Source organism: Drosophila erecta, unplaced genomic scaffold (genome assembly GCF_003286155.1).
Source record: "Drosophila erecta strain 14021-0224.00,06,07 unplaced genomic scaffold, DereRS2 tig00000021-arrow-pilon, whole genome shotgun sequence".
NCBI lineage: Eukaryota > Metazoa > Arthropoda > Insecta > Diptera > Drosophilidae > Drosophila > Drosophila erecta.
The window spans coordinates 11,620,490-11,645,538 of NW_020825198.1; the positions used below are offsets into that span (position 1 = coordinate 11,620,490).

The 25,049-nt window shown below is 41.2% G+C and overlaps 1 pseudogene; it reads right to left on the reverse strand.

Moving 5' to 3' along the window:
* Positions 1–17,181: 17,181 nt before the first annotated feature.
* LOC26526424 lies at positions 17,182–17,956 on the reverse strand (annotated as a pseudogene).
* Between the last annotated feature and the right edge of the window lie 7,093 nt (positions 17,957–25,049).

A 25,049-nucleotide genomic window follows, 5' to 3' on the forward strand; every position in this document is an offset into this window, starting at 1 on the left:
AGATTTAGTTGGCATTGTGCAGAAAAGTGCCATCACTGGTGGGTGGACTGTTCGGTCGCTTAGTTGGTTCGTCGTTGGTCGTTTTGGGCGCTGTGCGTGTGTTTGTGCGAGTGTACGTGCAATGAACCCGCAACTACAACTGCACACAACTGCAGCACGCACACTCGCACACCCGCCCACACACACGCACGCCGACTGCATTGGTATTGGCAACGTTCCGTAGGCGCTGCGTTCATTTACTCAGTGCCCCAGACCCCGATGCCGAGCAGCGACCCACAGTGCAGCCCCCCACCACCCACCACCCACCGCACACCTTGCCACACCACTTAGGCACCCACACGCCCCCACCACCACCCCCTCGGACAGTCGCATTCAGCGGGCGAGAACGAGACTGCAAAACAAACAAGATTCGGCATAAATCAGAGGTGGTCAACTATTTACATAGTGGGATGTTTGTATTCGGGAGCGGATTTGTGTTACTTAAAATAAACCAAAGAGCGCCAATTACAGCGATTTCAAAACTAACAAATAAAAACCAAGGGAAAGTTGAGCTTAATGCTTACAACACTTTATTGGACCATTGCCAAATGGTTGATCAACGAGTTACTGACCTATCGGATATACAAGTAGTAACAAGTTTTTCTTATGAACAGGCGCATGTTTTTTGAACTAGAGGGTGGATAATTTACTGCCTTAAGATATGCATAATAACGACTGAAATCAAAATGTTATGCTATAACTATAAAAGGAGCATAAACTCAGTTTGCTAATGGACAAGACATTAATATATTTAAGTACGCAGTATTTACACACAACTCGTTTTAAGACACCAATTAGAAGCTTGATATCGTAAAAAAACATGAACCCCCCCACATGGCGATTAAGTCGGTGCCATAAAAAATTTGAAATGGTTGAAAGCGCACACACATAGTGCGATTCATAGTATTCAGATAGATATGGCCATATAAAAACATCGAAGACGAAAGTCACTCAAGAATCAATTCGATTAGTGCCAATTGCTGCGCATACGATGTGACTGTACGAAATGGGACCTATTTTCTGGCATAATTTAGCAGTGAATTGGGGTCGGATTGGGGATTGGGGATTGGGGATGGGACACTTATTCGTGCCCCCGCTTAATTATTCAACGACAATGGGCAATTGTCAATGGCGACTCTATCAATCCGGGATGGCCACTCCACTGTGCCACATCTCCGTGCATCTGTAATGCGGCCGTTAATGTTTTTAATGCCCCCCGTTTTATTGGCTACTGTTGCGAGCTATCTTCGTAGCCCTGGATCCGTAAATGTATATATATATCTGTAAGATGCGTAACTATGAGCTTCTACCACCGAGCCGCATAATGAACGCACACGCACTTTCTTATCGGCCCAAGAGAAGAAAAATAAAATAGGGAGAGGGACGGCGTCTTTAATTTTTATGGCAGCATAAATGGTCCACCGTAATTTGCTAGATTAGAATTAATTTGAGTCGCAGTCAGGGAAGAAGTACTTGCGAGTACAGTGAAGCCAGCTCTTGGATGGACTGTTCAAATTAGGAATTCAACAATTTTGGTAAAGTAATATAATTACTTGCAAAGTATATATTAATCTTCTAATGCTTAATGATTGATTATTATTGATCGTCAAATAAAATATTGAGTTTAGAAATTGAAATCGAGGGTTGTAAATTGTATAATATATTAATAAGATATATATTAGTATAGTAGGTGTTTATTATATTAGGTTTTTGCAATTAAAAAGTGCATAAAACACGGTCTGTAATTACTTGCCTAACCTGTTATTTCTATTTTGTTTGATTTTCCTCTTGTACTTTGTAGAAACAACTGTGTCTAATAATTCTGCAGACTGCCAATGCCTGTGGACAAACTTCGACAGTAAAAAGTAATGTATCTGGGGATGGATTCTGTCCGGGTCGGCCGCACATCAACTGCAGGCAGATAGAGAGGCTGCTGGGGCCCAGGTCCCAAGTTCCCAGTTCCAGGTTCCTGATTGAGGTCCAGACCCAGGCACATCCACATCCACATCCATAGGCACAGGCTCCAGCTTCAGCTTCAGCTCCACATCAATTGTCGTTCTGCGGATCGGAAGGCACCGTGGACCATGGAGCTGGGGCTATCTGCTGTCTGTTGCCTTTGTTGGGTTTTTATTTTCATTTATGCTTTTTAAGTGCTTCATTAAAATCGCGTACGGCAGCGGGGAGCTGTGGGGCGTGGGGCGGGAAGACCTTTGTCAGCGTCATCATCGTGGCACACACAAGCAACAACAAAAAGTATCTTTCGGATACATGTCCAAAAGCAAGGAAAGAAAGCAACATGGTACGAACCAAAACAAAAAAATATGCCAGCGACGACGGTGAAAATAAATAAAAAGAATTAAATCCAAACATGTTTTTACTCAGTTCACTTCGTGGCTCTAGCTGTGCCTTAAAACACAAATAAAAAAAAACGAAAAATCAGTGGAAAAAATCAAAGCAAATTCAACTTGAATAAAAAAAATTATCTAGAATTTCGATTTAAAATCATTTTATTCTATTGATGTTCTACCGCTCAGCAGCTCCCAAAAGATTTGAGGTGTATTCTAATATAAAATTAATTTTAAATTTTGTAGAAGGCCGTATTTTGAAAGTTTATCTAATTTTTTTTATTGGAAACGTTTTCATATGATTATAAAAACATTATTATTTTCTAGAATTAGAACAATGATATCGTTTTTCATTTTGTTCCCTTATGCCCATGAGACCGAACCTCTTTTTATACGATGGTGCAGTTTACCACACGTTTTTTTCCAGTGCCTCTGCTAAAACTCCAACTCCAATAGCAGCACAAACTCCGGTTTCAAGCCTATGCCCCCTGCATCTGTATCTGTATCTCTGGGTGACTGTGTGTGTTGTACCTCCGACTGCGTGGCAATAAGTGTGCCCCGTTCACGGGGCAATGCAAAAAACGTTCAAAAAAAGCACAAAACAGCATTAAGCATCTTGTTGTTCTTTTTTTAAGGTGCGCATATAAAGAGGCCTTAACAGCCATCCGACCAGTCTTCGGACCGTTTCCCCATCCCCGGTGAATCACAGTGGATTAAGTCGATGAAGTACGCTGTCAAAAAATACATGCATGCTGCGGATTAGGCTTATGTGATATGTGGGTGATAGTGCTAAGCCCCACTTCAATAATTATTTTAGAAAAAAGAAACAGCGTGGAAGATATAACAGTGTTCTGGTGTGGGAAACTATCTTCGCGAGATTTTACACTGGTTGTATTTAATTTTTTTATTTCATCAAACCAAGTAATATTACTTTTTTCCTACGTCTTCCACTTAGTTTTTGTATTAAACTTTGTAATATCGACCAGATGAAGCATAAAACTAGTATGCTGGCCAATTCTATGAACTCAAGACTGAACTCCACAAAGAAAAACTGCGAGTAATAGTATGCTATGGGAAGCAAAGGTTAGCGGACCACTGGTGGTGAATTATTTATGAGCGTAAAACCCTGAAAATCGCCCACAGTGCAATGGCACCGATTGCCAACGTCAGAGATAACAACAGCAACTCCAACAGCGACGGCGGCAGAAACAGCAGAGGATCGCATTTAAGGCGCAGCAGCTCGCATCCGAGGAGTGAATCCATCCGCACCGTGGGCCGCGGGAAGGATGAAGTCGCATGGAGTCGAGTGGAGTGAGTGGAGTGAGTTCGCAACTCCTTTTCATCCTCATGCCATGTGCAAATCACATACAGTAGCAAAAAATTTCGACAGTTATTTACGATTAGCACAAAAGATACGAGACATGACATGCGCTGAATGGAGCTGGGGACAGGGGCTTGAAAATGGTCATGGGGCATGGAGCTTGTGTATTGGGAACGGGGATTGTGGATTGGGGCATGGGCCTCTTTGGTTGCGGCACTGAAACGGGGGACAGATCGGACAGACCTGAACCTGGAGCCCAGCTTCAGCTTCAGCTTCAACTTCAGATACAGATACAGATACAGCCTCAGCTCGAGCCTACGCTCCCCATCTGTGCCGGCTACTGTTCCAGCGGATACGTGTTGCCTCAGCGGGTGTCGGACCACAGATCGCCGCTCTTCATGTATACTGCTCTACGTGAGTATGAATGCACTCTACAAGATACAGCTGAAGTCAGGAGAATAAACCCCGAAATATTCCCACTGTGGCTAACTATGTTCTTCTACGGTGCGAAAATCTTTATAAAAATATGAATCTTTTGTTAGATTACAGTATATTACATATTATATACATGATGTTCAAAATGCTTTTGTCGTATTAAATTCATGAATTTTACTTTAAGATTTTAATATAATATAATTAATATAATACCCATTAATAAAAATATTCGCTTATGCTTTTTAAATTTATATGGACACTCCAAAACAGTGTGCATAGATAGAGATACAATACTATAGGCATTACCTACTATTGCGACCACGACTGTACATGCACTGACGAACACACACTCGCAGATGTGAAAAAGAACATAAAGTACGCACACTTATGCATACGGGACAATGGCGATGGGGGCACATTTGTTAGCCGAGCTGCCTTTCTCCAGCGCCAAGAGCTGACCTATTAAATGGGCAAACTACTTTGTGTATCTCCATCTCTGCATCTATTCACTGATCTAAAATGGGCCATAAAACGTGAACTTCAATGGTAAAGCGCGATGCGATGCGAAGCGATGCCGCTGATCCGAGTTATAGAGCTCGAAATTACAGGGCCCAATCTATTAATGGATCATTGTCGTGCATCGGAATTGGATTATTTAAAAAAAAGGAGCAGAGATTTTTCAAGTGGATTTTCTAGGCAAATAATGTGGAATTAGTTGACATACGAATACAAAACTCAAAGCCCTTGACTAAAAAGTGCTAATAAATGCTCACGGTTTCCCTCTGAAATCCAAATTGCAAGCTGCAGAGGACGGACAAAATCAACCCAAATCGGTGGTCACTAATTGTAGTGGTCTGTCGCTTTATGGGATTTCATTAGGGATTTCAAGCGGCAGTCATTAGACCACTTGGCCACTTTCCATCCAAAAGGTTCCGGAGTGCAGGCGAAATTTATGCACCTCCTCCGCCCTCCGGCGTGGCATTTGCAGAACCTCCTGGATCTCCTGGAACCAGGAGCTCCAGTCCTGTCCTGTCCGTCCTGCTAGTTGGCCATTTGGCTGTTTGGCCGTTTGGCTGTTTGGCCGTTTGGCTGTCAGGCAGCTGAATAATTTAGCTGCGATAATAAGCGGCTGCAGTGCAGTGTCCACTGGCTGGCCAGGATCGCATTTGGCCATAGAAAAGTCGCTCTTGGCAGGGAGAAAAAAGCGAAAAACAATTTATCGAGTCGTGCGTCCTGTTGCGTGCCATGCAATTTAATTGCGGTTTTCGGGGGCGTGGCAGTGACGCCTCCCGCCCATCGCTTCGGCTTTGCGTGCACATTTTAATGCACTTTATCATTCGCCTCTGGCCCCGTGTTTTATTATTTATATTTACTATAATTTTCCCGAACGGCCGGCAATAAAAAGGAAACAATATAAGCAGCCATGGCACAGTAGCAAAAAACGGAGAATCGGGGTAAATAGAAGAGCAATAATTATAATTAAATACATTTTTACGTGCCATTTTGCCGTTCGCAGGTTTTTCCTTATGCAAATAAATAATTGCGTACACCTTTTTCCACGGCGAGTTTTAAAACTAAAAGCCCAGCGGACTGAAATAAAAATGGTGCATAAACCGGGGAAAAAAAGAGCGGAGGCAATTAATAAAGCCAGCTACCGGAATGAGAAATAAAAGCCAGAATATCTATGAATAAATCAGGTGGCTAATGCAATCTTAAATTCGAGCGTGTTTATTACTATTCCGTCGGTGGACTTTCAAAGAAATTTATTTGAATACAACAGAGCATATAGTTCTGACTTAATTGTAGTAATTATCTCTTATTATACTGTGCTAACAATTAAATAATTCACATTTACGTATTGAGTCTCATAAAATAAGACATCGTAAAGCTCCAACTTGTAATATATCCGAATTAGCATCTTTCCTTATTACTACAATATAATATAACATAAAATAATAATCTTAACATACATATACAAATTTCTTAAACCAACACTGCTATTATATTTATGGAAATCCTCAAAGTATGAAAGTTTACGGAACACACAAGACCATCTTTTGGAAACAATTTTGTGCTGACACTTTTGATACGAAATTTGATTAATTTCGTCACCTGATGGCACTGCTGATAAGCCATTCAAATTAAAATGATTGACACTGAAATTGCCTTAATGAATCATTAAATACAAATTACACATAATCGGTGACATTCTCCCCATCGTTTTCTTTCATTTCCCTGCGCGAGTTTTCTTCTTTTTTGTAATGGGTGAGTGAGTATATTTTGTTTTCCTCATGCAGGAAAACGCTCAGTCATTCTGCCCCCCTCAAAGTTTTTCGCTTCGTGTTACTTTATTTAGGTTTTCTTTCATTTTTTCGATTTTTATTTGATGAACAAAATTGCGGGCCGATGCAAGAAGGCAAAACACGCATAATGGATAAATGCGAACGGCAAAGGCAACGGCAAAATGAACAAGGAATAAATTCTAATTGCATGCTTTTGGCATAAAATCAAAATTCGTTATAAAAATGCGAAAAGTGAAGAAACAAGGCAGCCAGAACACAATCACACAAAGCACCAACAAAAGGGCAAAAATTGCTTGCCAAATATGCCCAGAATGAAGGCAAACAAAAACCTAAAACAAAAACTTTTCCCAAATTTATTGGCTCTCTTAGCCGAAGCATTACTGCACTAGAGTTCCTGCAAAAACATTTTACTTCGCCCTTACAAGATTGACAAACAAAACTAGTGTTTTTGTGAGATTACATAAATATTTATATTTTTATGTAGTAAAATATTTTGTATAATCAATACATTCAACTTTATTTATGCGATATATTTTTGTCTTACTTTGTGTTTCCATTAGCTCCAAAGCTTTAACATTAAGCCTTAGTATAAATCATTTTTCAATTTATAATCAACTTTAATCAGTTTAACATATGCTAAGCTTATAAGCATATAAGCCCATCTATGAGCAATATAATGGTATATTTCAAAAAATATAATATATATATTTTACCTTTTAGTGTGGAAAATACGTGTGATTTTATTGAGTTTTAAATATATTTTTGTATTAATTCGAACCCGATTTACATCTTCGTGTTCGGTTATCCCTTTCTATAGGTGTAGGGTATTCTGAAAAAATCAGTTTTAATAAACGTGTCAGGCAACAAAAAGAGGCAACGGTAGCAGCTATATATACACTATATATATACATATAAATATGTATACCCATGTGTGTGCGTGCATGCAACGCATTAATTATGAATTTAATTCACCCAGGCCTTTGGATGTGTGTGGCAAGTGTGGCGCGGGGGGTGCGGGGGGCGCGGGCGGCGAGGGGGTGGGGGACACGCAGGCAAGTGGCAAAGTCAACAAATGTGCAACGGACACAATTTTCTCAATGCACAAACACGAGGCCAGCCTGCGGCCAAATGGCCTGGCCCCTTCCCCATATTTTAACCCCTTCTCGGCCCCTTGAGCCCCTTTGGCTGCCACAAGTTGCCACAAGTTGCGGCGATGTCTTCGGTGCCTTTGCCACTTTTTTCGTAATTTTTCATTGGAAATATCGCGCTACGCAGTTGATTGCAGCATTTAATTAAAGCAACAGCAGCAGAAGGAGCAGCAACAATTTAAGAGGGACACCACCAAAAATTAACACACGAGCAAAAATATGTTTAATGTATATCTTAAGATTTGCATTTACTCATTGAGTGCAAGGCAGGGCTTTTAAATATTACAAGTTAATAGAATAGCAATTATTCGCAAATATTAAATTTTCAAAATTTAATTTTTAAGCAATCAGTTTTAGGAAAGAAAAAATATATTCTTGTCATTTGAAATATTTTATCCTCTTTATAGTTTTATTTAAGGCTGTTTTTATGCATAGCTTAAAACTAGCCAATTATGTGGTGTACCCTTACCTTTGAAATCGATTTGATAGCAGTGCGATTTTTTCCAGTGCACCTCCGAGAACCGCACCAACAATTGCAATTATAACAACAACAGCCAAAATCAGAGAAGGAAAAATAAAATAAAATCAAAGCGAAAAGCAGCAGCAGCAGCAGCAACATCCTGAGGCAACAACAAAGCATAACAACATGTTGCCGAGATATTTATGCGCAACACTTGACAGATTTATTTATGTGAGGTTATGTTGGTGTGTTGATTCCACACGGCCGCGGATATATACGTATATGTACATACACTCGTCTGTATATGTATATGTTTGCCTTCCATGCTCAATCATTCTGGAAATCGGACTGGAAGGAGGACGAGGCGTAGATGCATCAAAGAGATAACTGAAAATTTTCGGGTTTAATTTCTACACTCATATATCAAATTTGCCAGATACATATAGATTCGCTTCTGTAAAACTAATGAACACACTCTTGCATTTATATTTGAAAATATCAATCATTTTTTGGGCAGGGAGGTGTGCACATACAGAATTCATATTCATCTGTATCGTTGTTTTAGTTGTAAAATGTTTAACAACTGATAAATGTGTTTTCAGGGCTTGAAATGAAGTAAATGTTGATAAAAGCTATCGTAAAAATATCAATTCGTTGTTGCACTCAAGCCAATTCTTCCCAAATCTTATATCGCATGCTGCTTTTTAAAATTTTCCCCGTCAACTGTATAATCTTATTGTATGTTCTATAAATTCCCGAAGGTTTGCCTGTCTAACCATCACATGTCGAAAAGATTAGCCCCATTTTCCATATTTCTAGCACTCGATGCGGTGGATAAATGCAACATCGATGGGGAGGGTGCATTGCGGAGGCCGGGGCCATAAATCAATTTACATTTTCTGGGACTCTTCCTCTTTTTGGCAAGTTAAATTTTAATTAAAATAGAATGGAATGGAATGGATTCGAAACTAATCGAATCGAATGGCATGGAATGGAATGAAATGGAAGCGACCGCAGCCGAAATGTGCCCCAGTTCGATGCGTGGATAGCGACAATTTCCCAGAGACTTTTCAGTTTCGAAAATAGCTGAAATATCTGCTCTAGTCCGTGCATCGCCCGTCCGATTCGGATACAACATAATTATATTGGAAGCTGGCCCATAAATCAAAGGCATAGTGTCGGCACAGCCACTGCAACTGCAACTCGGTTGAAGGAATGGAGCTGTGAATGGGTATGGCCATCGAATGGCACACTGAAAAAATAAGTGTACCGTTTCGCAAGTAGCCATCTATGTGGATTTATTTATTTATTGAAATAGGTTGTAGAATATCTATTGTTTTGTTGATTCGCTGTGGGTTCAATACCAAACTTTCCAATTAGTTACAAAATTCCAAAAAAAATCCTGTAATATTTTATTTAATGGTATTTCGCTTCTTTGGAATCATTTCCTTCTGTGCACGTTTCGTGGTAACTAAAAGGGAAATGTTTGTGTGGGCGGAGCGGCCGAAGAAAGAACCTCTCCACCATTTGGCAGCATGTGGCAAGTACGCGAACGCAAACGCAAACGCAAACGCTTCACTGCAACTTGTAGCTGCAGATGAAACTGAAGATGATTTATGCTGCATTTGTCTGTCTGTCTGCAGCATGTGCTGCATTCACCCAAATTCATTTTAACCAAGCCCAATAAATTGAAACAATATTTATTTTCGACTCGCTGCCAACATATTTATTACCGTCGCATAATAAAGGCGCAAGGCATTCACTAATGAATTAAAATTGAGCCAACAAGTTGAGGAGTGAAGTGTATTGAATCAAGATCTGCTTTTTGAATATTTTCATTTTGAAATGGCTTTGCAGACATGAGGCCTTAAATATTTTCCAATTCATTTAATGTTAAGTGTTTTAATCATTTCTTTTTATATCAAAGTTCCTATTTGTTTATGCTATTATATTTGTTATAAGAAGATTGGTTCTTGAGCTGTAAGCAAAACTCATGGCAGCAAGCATAGAACGCCGATTTAATAAAATATATAGTTCATTTGCTTGGACTTCCATTTGGTTTCTTATCTGCCGAACGACCTCCAATAAAGTTCGCATTTGATGGCACACAAATCAAATGTTTTGAAATGAAAATGAAATGAAAACTACGTACCCATAGTGAGTCGGACTGGCACAAAGCTAGTCGTTGTCTTGAGTTTGTTAAATGATCTGGGGACGGTGGCCCCAAAGATTTCGAGTACAAATTGGTTGCCGAGGGGGGCGAAAGGGGCTGGAGGATGGGGTCAGCGAAGGTCAGCGGTGTCGTAAACCGAAATTTGTTATTTATACACGAGCGTTGACACAGAAATCGGGCAAGTGCCATAAATTATCGCATAATATTAACATACAGCCACGTAACGAGTGCCACATCTCGTGCACTTTATGTTCTGGTATTGGATTACATAACGCCGGTCCGGTTGAGTTATGATTGCAGCGATACGAGGCCGAAAATTCCTTCCCGGCCATAGAGTCGTAATATTTCATATTTTATTGGGATGAAATATTGTTGCATCATCAGCGCCGGGGGAAGTCTGTCAGAAACTAGAGACCGCAACCATTTCCCGATGAGTTATACTCCTTGTGATGCCTTTTTGGGGTTTTGGGGTCCACCATATGCTCATTGACCGGCAATTTATTCAGCGATAAGAAACTATGGTCTCTCATTTGCATTTTGCCGATGCCATCTGGCTAACAACGTCGGAGTAAACTTATCACAGACCTAAAGATTGAATTTTTCTCGCACTGAATGAACTTGGGTTGAATAGTGACTTTAATATTGTAAAAAGATTAATAACACACTTCAAGGGCGCTAATTAAATATTGTGGAATGGCTTAGGAATCCCTTTTTTCTTTTACACAACTTTCTTAAGCTGAAACTACCTGAAGTGTCAATATTTGACAACGTGCCTGTACATCGGTCTCAGTAATTTGGATTTCCTAATATATTCCACTGCATCTTTCCCTTGGCCATAAACAGATATCGAAGAACACATCCATCGTTACGGACATAAATGTCGCTAAGAACATAATGTAATCAATGAAAAGCAGATTAAAGTTATTGCCATGACCGATTCTCAAGCCAAATGCTTACCCGGATAAAAAAAAAAACAAGAAACTATGAAAGAAGGACTTGCAGAGCTTTTGTTTGGATACCAGGGCGGGGATTACGGATTACAGCCGGTTGCCATGGTCATAAACATTTTTATTGCGCCAGTATATGCCCATTCAAATCGGAGCGGCATTTGATCCGTGCGATTCTCACGTTGTAAAAAATAAGAGAGGAACTTTGTTCTTTTGAAACCGCCCCGACTTTTCACCAAAACTTACAGCTGCTGCTGGCCAGAGAAACCGATTCCCGATGCCGGTGGCATGTGGTGTAAATTTCACAAAGCCGGAAATAAATCTTAGTTATGCCTCGGCCGAAATCCCTCAACAATGGAACTGAGAAACTCAAAAACTATAAATTGCGTCATAATTTTGCGCTGGCAAAACAACAAAAGGGGAAAACGGCGTTGGAAAATTGTGAAAATCGTTTGGGGGGTTCAGTTCAGGTTGTGGAAAACCGTGAACTAAGCGATCATCGGGGTGCAGCAAGAAGCTTGTTATTATCGCCAGGACACACCCATTTAACCCAAATGCATTCCCATACATCGCCATCCCTCGAGAGCCGCGACTTTTATCATGCAAATGATAGTGCCTTTCGCCGATCTTCACTAAGATGCCTGAAAAGGGCTGGGAAAAGGGCTTTATTAAATATCTATAAATCAGCGAGCGAAAATTGTATTGTTACGCAAATTTGGCTTTCACCTCCTTTGGAATTCACGCATTGACAAAAGGTAATTGTAAACTTGTTGCCCTTTGTTAGGCAGCCAAGAAAAGAAGTCCCCAGAAATCGCAATCTATCAATAAAGTTGTTGGGTAGGTTCTTGACAATGGGTGCACGGAAAAAGAGAGAAAAACAAACAAACAGAGTCCGCTTGACAACGCGAATTTTCCAGGGGTTTCCACTCAACTTTTCCTCACAACTTGTAGGCCATTGTCTTCGCTGCGGTTTCCAGTTTTCCTCGTCGCTCTCACATTACAGAGCCGGCAATAATGTCCCTCCCTTCCCACGAAATATTCTTTATGTTTTTTCATTTTCGGGATCCTCCTTTCAAGGGTCTGCGTCCAGATCCCCCTGCAGTTATTAATTACGCATCAAAAGATACCGATCTGCAATTTGTATCTGAAGAGGCCTCCCAGTCCAACTGTGATTTGTGGCCCTGCCTTTAATGGCTTCTATCTTCGATCTTGTACCGATGCAGATCCATTTGCATATTATGAAATTATGTAAATGGCCCCCAAAAACCCAGGCCCAGACAATAAAAACAGTAGTCGCCTTCGCCGCCCAAATTATATGAGAATTAATTATGGCAATTAGATCTTATCCGTTGCGGTGGGTCCTCGGTTCAGTTGGCCGTGGATTATACCAGAGTTTAATTAAAAATTAGTTGGCATTTTACTTTACGCTCATCAATTAGTTGCCGGCCATCGGCTAATGATCTTTGTGGCGTCTGTGGGGAAAAACTACAAAGGAACGGATATGAAAATATGAAAATATGAAAAAGGGGAAATCAATTGGAACTGGTCATGGAATCCATATCACCTTGGGGTTTCGGTGCTCTAAATGCTATATACCATTTAAAACATCACCTTTTCGAGTTCCATTTTCCCAGGCATCTATCCCTATTTAATAAGATACTTCTCATAGACTAACTTTGATATCCGAAACCAATTTATTTGTAAATGAAGGGAAAGATTTAATTGGATCCCAAATAGATTCCTTAGTTCAAAACTCGTTAAGAACTCGTGTACCAAAAGATAGTTATCATTTGTAAATAATACTTTCAGTGGGGTTGCGAAAAAGTTACAACATAAGGAACTTTCCAGAACGACTACCCAGATAGGTATTATTAATCCAAATCAAGGCAAATTAATTACATTCCTCTCATAATCCGGCATTATTTAATTAAACCATATCATAGACGTTAGCAAAGTCAATTGTTCTTTCGGTTTTTCCGGGACATTCGGTAAACTCCCAACTAGAAAGATTCAAGTGGTGATCATACCGCAGTGGAGCATTTTCGGAATGCTGGGGAAAACAAAAGGCGAAGCCAGTAGGGAAAAACGCCAAGAATGAATCTCATTTCCCGTGGCATCGGCGGTCTGGGAAGTGGCCAACTTGGAGTCTCCAACTTGGCTAAATGGGAACTTCGCACCGTGCCACTTACAGAAAATATGAGGTAATTATGCTGCCAGTTACAGACAAACAAACAGAACCGCCAGACTCTGGAGTCGGAGGCCGGTGGACAGAACGCAATGTTGTAAATTGTGCAGTTGTCGAGTGGATTCTATTAATTGTTCGGTTAAACGTGAATTTTCACCGGAACCGCCGGCAAGTTTTTCATACGCTGGCAGGTCGGAACTGCGGCCTTGTCCGCAACTTTGTGATACCCTCGAATTTGTGACTAAGCCACTTTGAGAAAGCAACTAAGAACCCAGGTTTGAAATTTGTATTAATACATTTTGTTATCAGTGCTCATGCCCATTTCCTTGTTAAGAGGTATGTCATTAGCCTACACTAATTCTCTGAACTGGTTCCTGGCTGTTTTTGATCTTTGTTGTGGCGTTTTGTTATGAAATGAGTGAGAGGCAGCGAAGTGTACCGAACCGCACCGCACCGGCAAGAACTCAGCTGCTCGAACCACATACCAAGGTACCCCATCCCTGGCCCGACTCCCTTAGTCGCGGTTACCTGGAGCCCAGTGTCCAACTCCAGCTCCATTTCGACACGGAAGAAAAAATGGTTAGGCAGATTTCTAGATATAAAAGGATCTTCTACCTGCGGATAGTTCACGTTCAGCTTCTGTTATAATGTTCAAGTTAGCATTCAAATCGAACAGGGACTTAAAGAGTTTCTTAAAATGTTGTGAAGACTCTAATTCGTTTCTCTCAGTGCCAGCTCTCAGCTGTTGTCGTTGTCGGTGTCAGTCGGTCGCCAGTTCGCTCGGCTGGTTGGTTACTATAAAGTCTGTCGATCGGCGGTTGTCGTTGTGTTGCGGGTTTCCGGTATTATGCCCATTTACAAAGGCTGCGAGAAAGGCAGCTACAACTTGAGAAGTTCTAAGGTTACAAAAAACCGACAGCAGCAAGAAAGCAAACAATAATGACAGCGACAGCAAAACGCTGATGGTACAATGACAATGCACACTGGGCCATAAGCCCAGGAGAATGGCTTGAACTTGTTTGCCGAAAAGAGCTGAGGATCGGACTAGGCTATTGCAGTTGAAAGCCTTATTTACGATCCTAGGCTCCCACCAAACTGGCGGACTCAAACATAAACCATTTTTAAGCCAGGCAAGCTGAAAACTGCCCTTTTAGCTTACAACCCATTGTAGAATATTACGTGGCATTGCCTTGAAATTGAACTTCTTCGATTTAAGTAGACACTCTATTTATACACATACTCGTTTAGCAAAGGCGGTCTCTTTGAGGCAAGCCATATTCCTCCAATCAGCTACTTCATTTGCTATCACCTCGATCTGTATATTTTCACTTGCCGAGATCAGAGTGCGGCTGGCTGAAAACCCAAATAAAGGCGAATAAATAACAAGGGGCAACCACAGTGACAGCGACACTGACGACAGAAGACAACGTCAGGTCAGCTGAGTGGGACAGGCGACCAGCAGCTTTAATTGTGCCAAAACATTCTGAGTACCCGACTACCCGTACCGCTACCTCTGCCTCTACCAGTAGATGACAGTTCTTTGAGCAGCCCGTCCGCCAGCAACAGCTGATTCCGGAGGGGGTGCTCGGGGGGTAAAAGGGGGTACTCAGGGGGTAAAAGGGGTCCCTGGGGTCTGGAGTCTACTGTCAATGTCATCATCAGAGTCCAAAACCAAAACGAGTATCAAAAGCGGTAGCAGGCAGGCACTCCGGTAGCCGCTGACGTTGGAAAACTGAATGTGCTGGCTCTTGGGTTACTCGGGATCAGTGCTGGCTGAATGGCTACTTTCCAGCTAGAAGACACTGGAAAACTAGCTGTTTCCAAAGAAAACTCTTACTGATCGGAATTAAGATATCTAAACTTGATATATCCTTAGAAATATCACTTGATAAAGGATATATACACTGTTCTTGAAATTAAGAACTAGAGTGATAAATACCAAATTACAAGATGTAGTATCTTATAGATGTAGTATCGTATAGATTTCCATGTAGTTTCCAAATACTACTCTTACTAATCGGAATTAAGATACCTAAACGTGATACCACTGTTTTTGAAATTAAGAACTAGAATGATAAATACCAAATTACAAGATGTAGTATCTTATAGATGTATAAGGAACTTTAGCTGGTTCCTGGTCGCCAACACTATCCGGGCTACCTTTGATGAAGGTAGAGGAGTACGCGCAACGATGAGGGATGGAGGGCAGGAGATGACGCTGTCTTCTCGGTCGCTGCTGGTACTTAAGTTTATGATATGAAGTGCCACGTCCCCTGTCCCCTTGGAGTCCCTTCTCCGAAGTTCCCTGCCCCCGAACTGAAAATCAACCTTCGCATTGTTGTGCAACAAAAGCGTTGAGAACTTGTTAAAAAATGAGTGGAATTTCGCGCTGCATTGCACTTGGGGCACCACCGCCTGCGAAAAGGGTCTTTGTTGTTTATGTGGATGTGACCGAATCATGCGGGCCAGGATGCCAGCTGAGGCCCAGCAGTGGATGGGTGCACTGGGGGAAATTGCAGCTCACTTCATTACAAATTTAGCGCATTGCCTGAGGGCAAAGATGACAATTTGTTGGGCACAATGTGGAATTAGTCGCAGCTTACTCCAATCCAAATATATATATAATTTATGCTGGATGTAATGACTTGGTTTTGATCTTTCTTTCTCTGCACGGCTTTGCACTGGATGCGGTAATTCCCCGATCTCCCGATCCCCTAAAGCGATCCCCATCTGCAAAGCCCTGTCATTGTTGTTGCAGCAGCTCAAGAACCCGAAAAGGGTTGCACCCCAGCCTGATGATACGGCCACAGCCACGACCACGACCCATATAATAAGCTTGATAAAATCAACGCTCTTGTTCGGGCGCAGAAAGAGAATAAAAATGCAGCCATAAACCCAGCAATCTAGAAACAATTAGTAGGAACACGGAATACCCATTGATAGTTAGGTAAACAGCTTAAAGAATTTTAAAAAATCGGAGTATGTATGTATATGTATATAACTAAAAACTATGTAGTATATTCTGATTTTAATAATTTTTATTAGTTAACAAAAAGCATACTTTTCTAATATTGATATGACTGAATGCAGACTTCATGTTAACAATGCGTCATATTTTCCAGAATTTTTAAATAAAAAATATAGCCCGTATTCCTTTGTGCTACAGGGTAGAGATATAAAGAGTAGGATACAAATTGTTTTCATTGCATACGGGAATTAGCCAGCGCCTGGGGGCAGAGGCTCTCGAAAATCCGGGGTGGATGAGGCGATGTCAGGACGTCGGACTTGTCTGTCGGCCCATGAAAAACAATTTGGAATTTAATCTGTTCCAGAGGAGCTGCGCACCGCAATGCCATCGACAATGGCAATCCCGAATCCCGAATCCAGAATCCAGAATCCAGAATGCCAAATCGCGAATCGCAATCGCAATCGGCATCGACGTTAGCCCGTTTTGTTGCCAGTTTGCTGGTGTGGTGCTGCTTTTGTTTACTTGTTGTTTCGCTTTTATTTTTGGGTGGATGAGCCCCGGCTTATGTGCAGCCAACTTGAAGTTGAAGTGCAGGGAACTTGCAGCGGGATTAGTGTCACAGGAAAGTCGAGAAGAGCGCTAATAAGACGGCAGTTCCGCTCCCCAGCGACTTGGGGAGCAGATTTGGCGCCAAACTTTTGCCATTGGGCTAGGGGCGAAAGTTTGAAGGATTTGCGCAATTTCCTATAATTGAAGCAAGCCGGTGGAATCACATCATCATCGTCCTTGCTGCTGTCAAAGCATTCTGTGGCTTCCTCTTGTTCAGCCAGAACAGAACAGAACAGTAACTCCGCTCCATCGATGGCTTTGCTGTTGGGAAAACTGCCAGAGTGGCAACTTTAATTGGATCCACGTGAATGGGCCGTGAAAGCAGACTTTTCCATGGTTTCTGCCAAGAACAAAATAGAAAGTTCGCCATCAACTAAGATCAGCCAGATTGATAAGCTTTAAACTTGAGTTGCCTTGCCTGCCATTAATTTAATAGAATATAATGGGACATACAAGCTATATGGGTCGACGGAGTTGGTTTCGTTGCTCTGGAGTTTGGCCAAGAAAAATTGTACCATTCAAGTTGGCCGAGCTTGCAATTTTTAAATTATTTTATTTTTACATAATGTGGTGCAAGTTGCAAGCTGTGGAGATGGAAGTGTGCACTATACTCAAAAATAATAGTTTTCTTTATCTAGTAAGCCATACCAGCATTACATTTAAGTCAATAAGGCATTAAGTGGGCGAGTTAAAGGAGTGCATACAAGTACACCAGCATTCACCACCCAATGACCCACAACCCACTTAACCGGGTAAATCTCGACCATATGCTTGAAGCCACCGACACGGTCATCGGATCCACTGGCCGTCAGCTGTCCAGAGCCCAGTAACTTGTTCTCCAAACGGGGCATGCATCCACATTTACCATCCGACCATCCAGCCATCCATCCATCCATGCACCCAGCTAGGAACATGGCAAACACTTCTTTTGTTTTGTGTACTTTTCGTGGTATGTTAATTTTGAAGAATGCCAGCGGTTGGGGTGTCTCCATTTGTGTGTTGCCAAGTGAAAAGAGCAGAGGAAAATACAAAAAAGAGCCAACGCACGCATAATATATTGTATTTTAGCCGTGCCCGTGACCATGTCCAGGGTCGTATCTTGTATCTCATATCTTATGGCTCGTATCTGTATCTTGCGGATCTCGCACACCCTGCCGCACACCCGCACACCCGCAGCTTGTGAAGCAACTCCATCCTCAGTCACTCGCATACGTATTCGTATTCGTATTCGTATATCCGTTCGTAGTCGGTAGCTTCTGGTATTTTATGCCGTCCATCGCCTTTTCCTTTCCAGAACACCTTGCCCTTTCTTTGCCAACATTTTCTGGGCTGTCGCTTGGACGGCTTCTGTTGTTAAGTTGGCATTAATGTGTAGTCGTTTGTAGTTAATTCGTTGCTGTCTCTTGCGCTCCCCGATCCACTGACCCCGCAACCTCAACCTCAACCTCCGGAGTCCGGAGTCCGGAACCCCCATTCCCACATCTACCCTCTTCAGCTGTTTGGTTGTTGGCTGTTTGTGCCGGGATGTCTGCACTGAATGACTTTAAATGTATCTGTCCGCTGCAAAGTACCGAAAAAATATATTACACTTTACATGAGCCGAAAAAAAATGTAAGGGACGAGCGGAAAAGACGACAAAAAACGCACCCAGATACACAAAAACAAATGCCGAAAAGAAATAGAAAGCAAAAAGGGGACATGATTGTACAGGAAACTTAAGTAATACCCTGCAAAATTTGGTTGGAATAGGAAGGGGTCTAAAGGCTATTCATATGTACATATGCCAAAAAGTAATAGGTATTGGAAAAGATCAATGTAAAAGTTTTGAAGTCACTTGAATTGCGAAGTATTAAAATATTAATTGGAGTTTAACTGAAGTATTATCGGTTGCTTTCAGTAAATTTAGGTATGAACATGCCACAAATATTTTTGATTGTAAGAGTTGCAATGGATTAGTTACAACGATACCACTGTGTAGGATATTTAATATGTGACCTGTTATTAACAACTTACACGCTTTATATAGTTTCCCCAAATGACAGCAATTTGCTCATACCCCAACGTCTCAAGGGTACAACTCTGACACAAAAAATAAAAACGATTTGCGACTCAAAGTGAAATTAAATGAAAACAGAAAAAAGCATTTCCTCGACCGGGGTGATTTGCTATGCTCGCTGGCCCGTCCACCAGCTGAGACTCATTATACTCGTACTCGTATACCCCGTACCATGCAGTATAGTGCTGGCCAACTATCATTTCCACTTCCCATTCGTCCATTCGTCCTCGTTCAGTTGACTAAGTGTACACAAATTAGAGCAGGTTTATCTGATAAGAGTCGGAAACGCTCCCCTCGCACACTGACTGCAATCTATTGACGGACATTTAGCATTGTTTCTTTCGCTTTCCCCCGCATTTCCCCCGATTCTTTTCGCGTTTTTCCTTCGCTTTCGTGTTTTTTGGTGGTTTTTCTTGCACCCCGAAAATTTTCGTTGAGCTTGGATTGCGTTAATTTGGTAAATGTTTTGACGTTCTTGCAATTAAAAAGGCACAGGGTGACTGGCGGACATACTGGCGGACAGGCGAGCGGACAAACGGACGGACAACTGAACGGACGGACGGACAGGGGCCTTCCGTTTGGTTTACTTTGTTGAACCCGTGACACCGGGCGTCTGTTTTACTAATTAAAAGCAATGTTCCAGAAATGTGTTTACCTGCTGCTAATGAGTATCCACAATGAATTGCTGTCGTAGATAGTCAGTTCCTCCAACTTTATCCGCCCGTGGCCTCCGCCAGGGAGTTTCTATTCTATCCACCAAATGCTTCGCTGCCGCATTGCGGATTTCTTTCTATACAAATGTATATTAAAATATACATAGGTGCAGGTATGTATGTGTGGTCAAGGAGCGTAACAGCAACAGGACTCCTTTTTGCTGGCTGTGCATAAGCGTTAAGATAAGGGCCAACACCAAGGGAAACGAGTTTTTTCCGCTAAAAATAGCAGTTACATTATGTAAGCTACGTGGTAAACGCAGGCTGATCCGAGCGATCATTCCAGGTGGCTTTTTAATGGAATTATCTTGGCAGTTAATTTAATTATTTTTGTGGTTTTCTTTTTATCGCGCTGTGGTGCAAATGGTGTAGTAATTTTCATATTAATGCGGGAATTAATGAATTGCTAATATAGTTATTTATACAATCCTGTAACCAGATGACATGAATTAAAATTTTGACTTGATCGACTTGACACCAAATATTGTGATTAGCTGCAAGCTTTTGTTAGTATTATAAAATATGTAGGGTAAAAAGTACTGACTCAGCTGACTATCTCATCTTAGTCTCCATATAAATTTCTAAAAAAAGGTTACATGTAGGGGGCAGTAAAAAGTCTTGGCATATGTTATCCTATCTAAGCATCAGCAGATTCAAAGAAAGTTGCTGCAATTGTGTTGTCAAAACTAAAAGCACCCGTACATTTCGGGCACCATAACTTTGATATCTTATTGGCCCCGAAGATTATCTGTTACCTATCCAATTGTCCAAGCCCCCGATGGCAGAATATCCAAGGCGAATGGTAAAATATTTACCCGGCAGCAGCTGTTTGAGTGCCAAAGTTGTCATGGGGAAAGAAGTGCATAAATATAAAAACTAAGGACAGAAAGCTAAAGAAACGCTTCCACTCAGGTTGGCATCTTCATATTGCTTTTCCTCCTGCCGCTTGATTTTTGGTTTGTTTTCTTGGCTCAGTGCGTTTCAGTTGCTGGCGCTGCAGTTTCGGGTGCCAGTTGTGGTATCTGAAAGATACAAAATATGCTCGGCAATTTACCTTTTTCAAGTTTATTGCATCGCGTGTACCCTGGAGTGTGTGGGGCAGTTTGGCCAGTGCCTCAAACTCAAACTCAAACTCAAACTCATACTCAAACTCAGAAATCAATGTGTGTAACGAAAGGCAGCCGAAAATAAATGTTCTGTGAAGGAATTTCGACGGTTTTTGCTGCCGTGTGTCTCTGGCATATCCATTGCCATTTCCATTTCCATTCCCATTCCCATTCCCATTTCCCTTAGCAATGCCAAACCATTTACTCCGGTCTCGGTTCGAGCGGTTTCGGTTTCGGCCTTATTTGTTTGCCAGCTTGTGTTTATACCTTTCGACTTATTTAATGCCTTTACTTCAAATGGGAAACAGAACCTAAACGAACCGGCAAAGGGCAACGGGGAACAGACAATGGAAGTTGTTTTCTTTTGTTTCGTTTATTGATTTAAGTTTATTGCATGCACCCGAAGAAAAGCCCTTCAGGCGATTGTAGTAAGAAACACCATGGGTGTACTTACAAATTAATTTAACATTCTAAACATGACATATGTTCGAGTATATGAAAGAAATGAATAATGATGATACAATTGTACCACTACCCCTTCTAGAAAATTTGATTTGATTTACTCAATATAGTTATATTTTCTAGTCTGTATTTTGATAAATAGAGTTATAGAGTATAGAGTTCTCTGAATCAACCTAAAATCCCAGCAATATTATTTCCATATCTTAACCATTCTACTATGTCAACATACTCTTTCTCAGCAGATTCGTAAGATGTTGGCCCTAATGTGTTGGACAATTTTAACTAGACCTTGTTCAACTTCCATTAAAAAATACCAAGATGATGTCAGATAGTCGCTACATCTGTTTTCGGCTGTGGGTTTCCACGAAATCTTTTATACTGACCCTAAAAGTATCAGGGTATAAAGCATACGGCTGTGAGAAATAATTTGGCCGACAATTTCTCACAGTGTACGCATGAACGGACATCTACAGGAAATAGGTGTAAGTTTTTCTCTTCTTGTTTTCGTTGTATTCCCTGTGTTTTTTAATTTTTTTTTGCCAACATTTCGTTATAATGCGTTTGTTTTGTCTGCCGGCCGGTCAGCGATGGGTGGCAGCGGGTGGCGGGGGTGGCGGGGGTGCTTGGGGGTGAAAGCTGAGGGGCGCAGGACGGACAGGGGTCAGTCAGGGGGCGGGGCAGTGGCAATTGCAGTTGCAATTCATGCAAGAACGACAGCAACACAACCGAGAAGCAGAACGAACTCAAATGTGAATACGTAAATGGTAATGGAATCATATGTTATGGGGGGCGGAAAGTAACATGGGGCGTGGCTGCAGCCAAAGCACACCGCAAACAATTTAGGCCACCAACCCTTGACTGATAAACAAATAGGCAATATTTTCTTGCAGATTTCAACATTTGCTCTTGATATGATACACTCATATTTAAAATAAGCTGGTGATACAATTTTATAACATGTAATTAAACAAAGAACGTTAAAAATCAAGATAAATAAAGGTATTATTTTATTTTACATATTGTATACAATTTTTAATGTTCTGTGCCGACTCTTTTGTTTATTAACATACCCAAAGTCCATTTAAATTTCTGCAAATTAAGACAGACATCGAACAAAACGAATTGAGCTGAAATTCGAAATGTTCTGATCAGAAAAAGTTATAAATATTGTTGCTGTGCAACTGGAGCAGCGGAGAAACACAAAAACACAAAAACACAACAGCAACAATCAGCGAACAAGCGCGCAAATAATAAGTTGGGAAATTCTGTGAAAGCAACAGCAACAATAGCCCCAAATGCCGAATGCATAAAAGTATAAACAATTGACAGATTCATAAATATGCAATTTACTTCACTTTTTATTTCGCTTGCTGCATTTCCTGTTTCGGTTTTGTGTTTCTGTTTGTGTTTCTGTTTCTGTGGCGATGTTGCTGTGTGTTTTGTGTGTTCTGTGTTTTGGTGGGCACTGAAATTACCCAACGGCAACCAAATGGCAACACATGCCCATAAATTAGCATTTAGAAAAAAAAGAGGAAAACCGAAATAAAAATGGAAAATACCGACCGACAGCAGCAGCAACAACAACAGCAACAAGCCAAAATGCAAAGAGAAATGTAATTCATTCCCCAGCAACAACAGCAACAGCAACAACAGCAACCAAATGGACCGAAAGGCAGAGGAACAATCAGGAAACTTGGGGCACAGTGGGTCGAAGAATACCCATTAAATGATGTGCGTCAAATATATTTTATACATTTAAAAAATGAAAATTTATACGATTTTATACCACTGTATACCACTGAATCAATGCTTAAACTAAATAGTGTTATTAAATACCGTAATACTTATGATTATATATAATTTGTATATATTTTGTATATTAGTGAGTATCCAAAATACATATATGTCTAACATAGTTCACTTAGAACAGCGGTCCTGGCGAACTTGCACCACTGTAGATGCCCAACTACTGGGCCGCACATCCACCGGCACACAGAGAGAAAAAGCTTATGTAGATTTAAGCTTAATTCGATTTGGTTTTGCTGCCTTTTTGTCTTCGCTTTGAAGTAAAAAACCAAAAATAAATTGGACTTATGCAGCAGGAGCGGCAACAACAGCGGCAAGTTGGCCAATTTGCGGCAAGTTTACGTTTGCCGGTGCGGCTCCGTTTCGTTTTGGCCAAAAAGAGATAAGTCGGGTCAACAACAACAAGGGCCAAACTGCTGTGCGGTTTAACATGGCCAATTTGACTACGATTTCGGGTTTCGGTATTGGGATTGGGATTGGGATTGGGATTGAGATTCTCTGGGACGCTGGAGGGGCGGAAGGATCCTGGTCCGGATAATACTGGGTATAATTTAGCTTACTAAATGGCCTTCTAAGTGCGATAAAAGGACTTTTTATTAAAATTTCAAATGGCTGTCCAGCAAGGACAAATCTGGAGGAACATAGAGGGGGGTGGGCTTGTGGGTTGCCAATTGACTTTTATTAAGAGCCCCAATCCCCCACTCACTCCCCTCACATTGCCGGCTATTTATTATGTCAAAGTTGGAAGCGGTTTTTAGTTTACACCGATTGCCAGTGTTTGCTCTGCGATTTGCGGCGATTTCTTGTGCCGTTTAAGTTTTGTTGGGACTGGAATTGTATGCTTATACGTATGTTATACGGGTGGCCCTGGAGATAAATAGAAATAAAAAAGAATGCGTGAAATGGAACTAGAAATAGAATTATAAATGGAAATTAGCACCATATGAGGGTTGTCCATAGAAAGGATAATTACTATATTATAAGAACGATCCGCTACTTTGAGCTTCAGCAATTTTAACTGATTTATTCCGCTGATTTATGCATGATTGAATTTAATTTGGATTAGTGATGATAAAAAAACTTGTTAATATAATACTACCACCTAAAACTACAAAAAACTTGACTGAATGCACAGCATTGTAGCCAGCATTTTCTCGCAGTGTGGCCTCGTCCAATTTGTACTCCATCAGGGCGTGCCATCATGCATTGTCATTACCCGAATCGCGGGGCCTTCACCTCGCCCGCGCCAAATCCCAGCGAAATAACCAAATTTAATAATAGCGTGAAAAAGGATTCACCTCTTTCATATGCAATCAGAGTCGGAGTCAGACAAAACGGCAGAGCTGCAAAAAGTAAACTAAATTCTGAATAATGATGGCCACGCGGAACTGAACTGGAACTCGCAACTCGAACTCCAACTGGAGCTCCATCCGAATCCGAATCGGAATCCGAATCCGAATCCCAAACCTAACACCCAGATCCAAACTCCGGTTCTCTACGCTTTCTGATTACGCCGCGTAATAGTGGGAGTGGGAATCGGTATGGAAATCGGAATGGAAATGGAAATGGGATTGGGGCATGGGGCATGGAGGTGGGAAAGGAAGTGGGTGAAATTTCGCCAGCTGAATGCTGAATGCAAATCGTAATTTGGGGGCTTAACGTTTGATGGGTTTTTAATAAATGTGCAAAGGCAGAAAACGGTTCCACTTCGAAACCGCACAGATTCGTTTGCCAGTAATTTAATGATTGACCCCTGCCCGACTGTCTGCAAACGAGCTGATCAAAGCGAAGTTTATGCAAAGTATGGTTTTAATCGCAAACAAATAGTTGCTTTCAAATAAAATTAACAAATTAATGCACGAAAAACATACGTATTTTATTGCAATTAACTTAAATCGTACAAATAAGCCAGATAATATAAAAAATTAATTAAAATTCCCGTCGCAGTGCGCAGCTTACCACATGATGGGTGT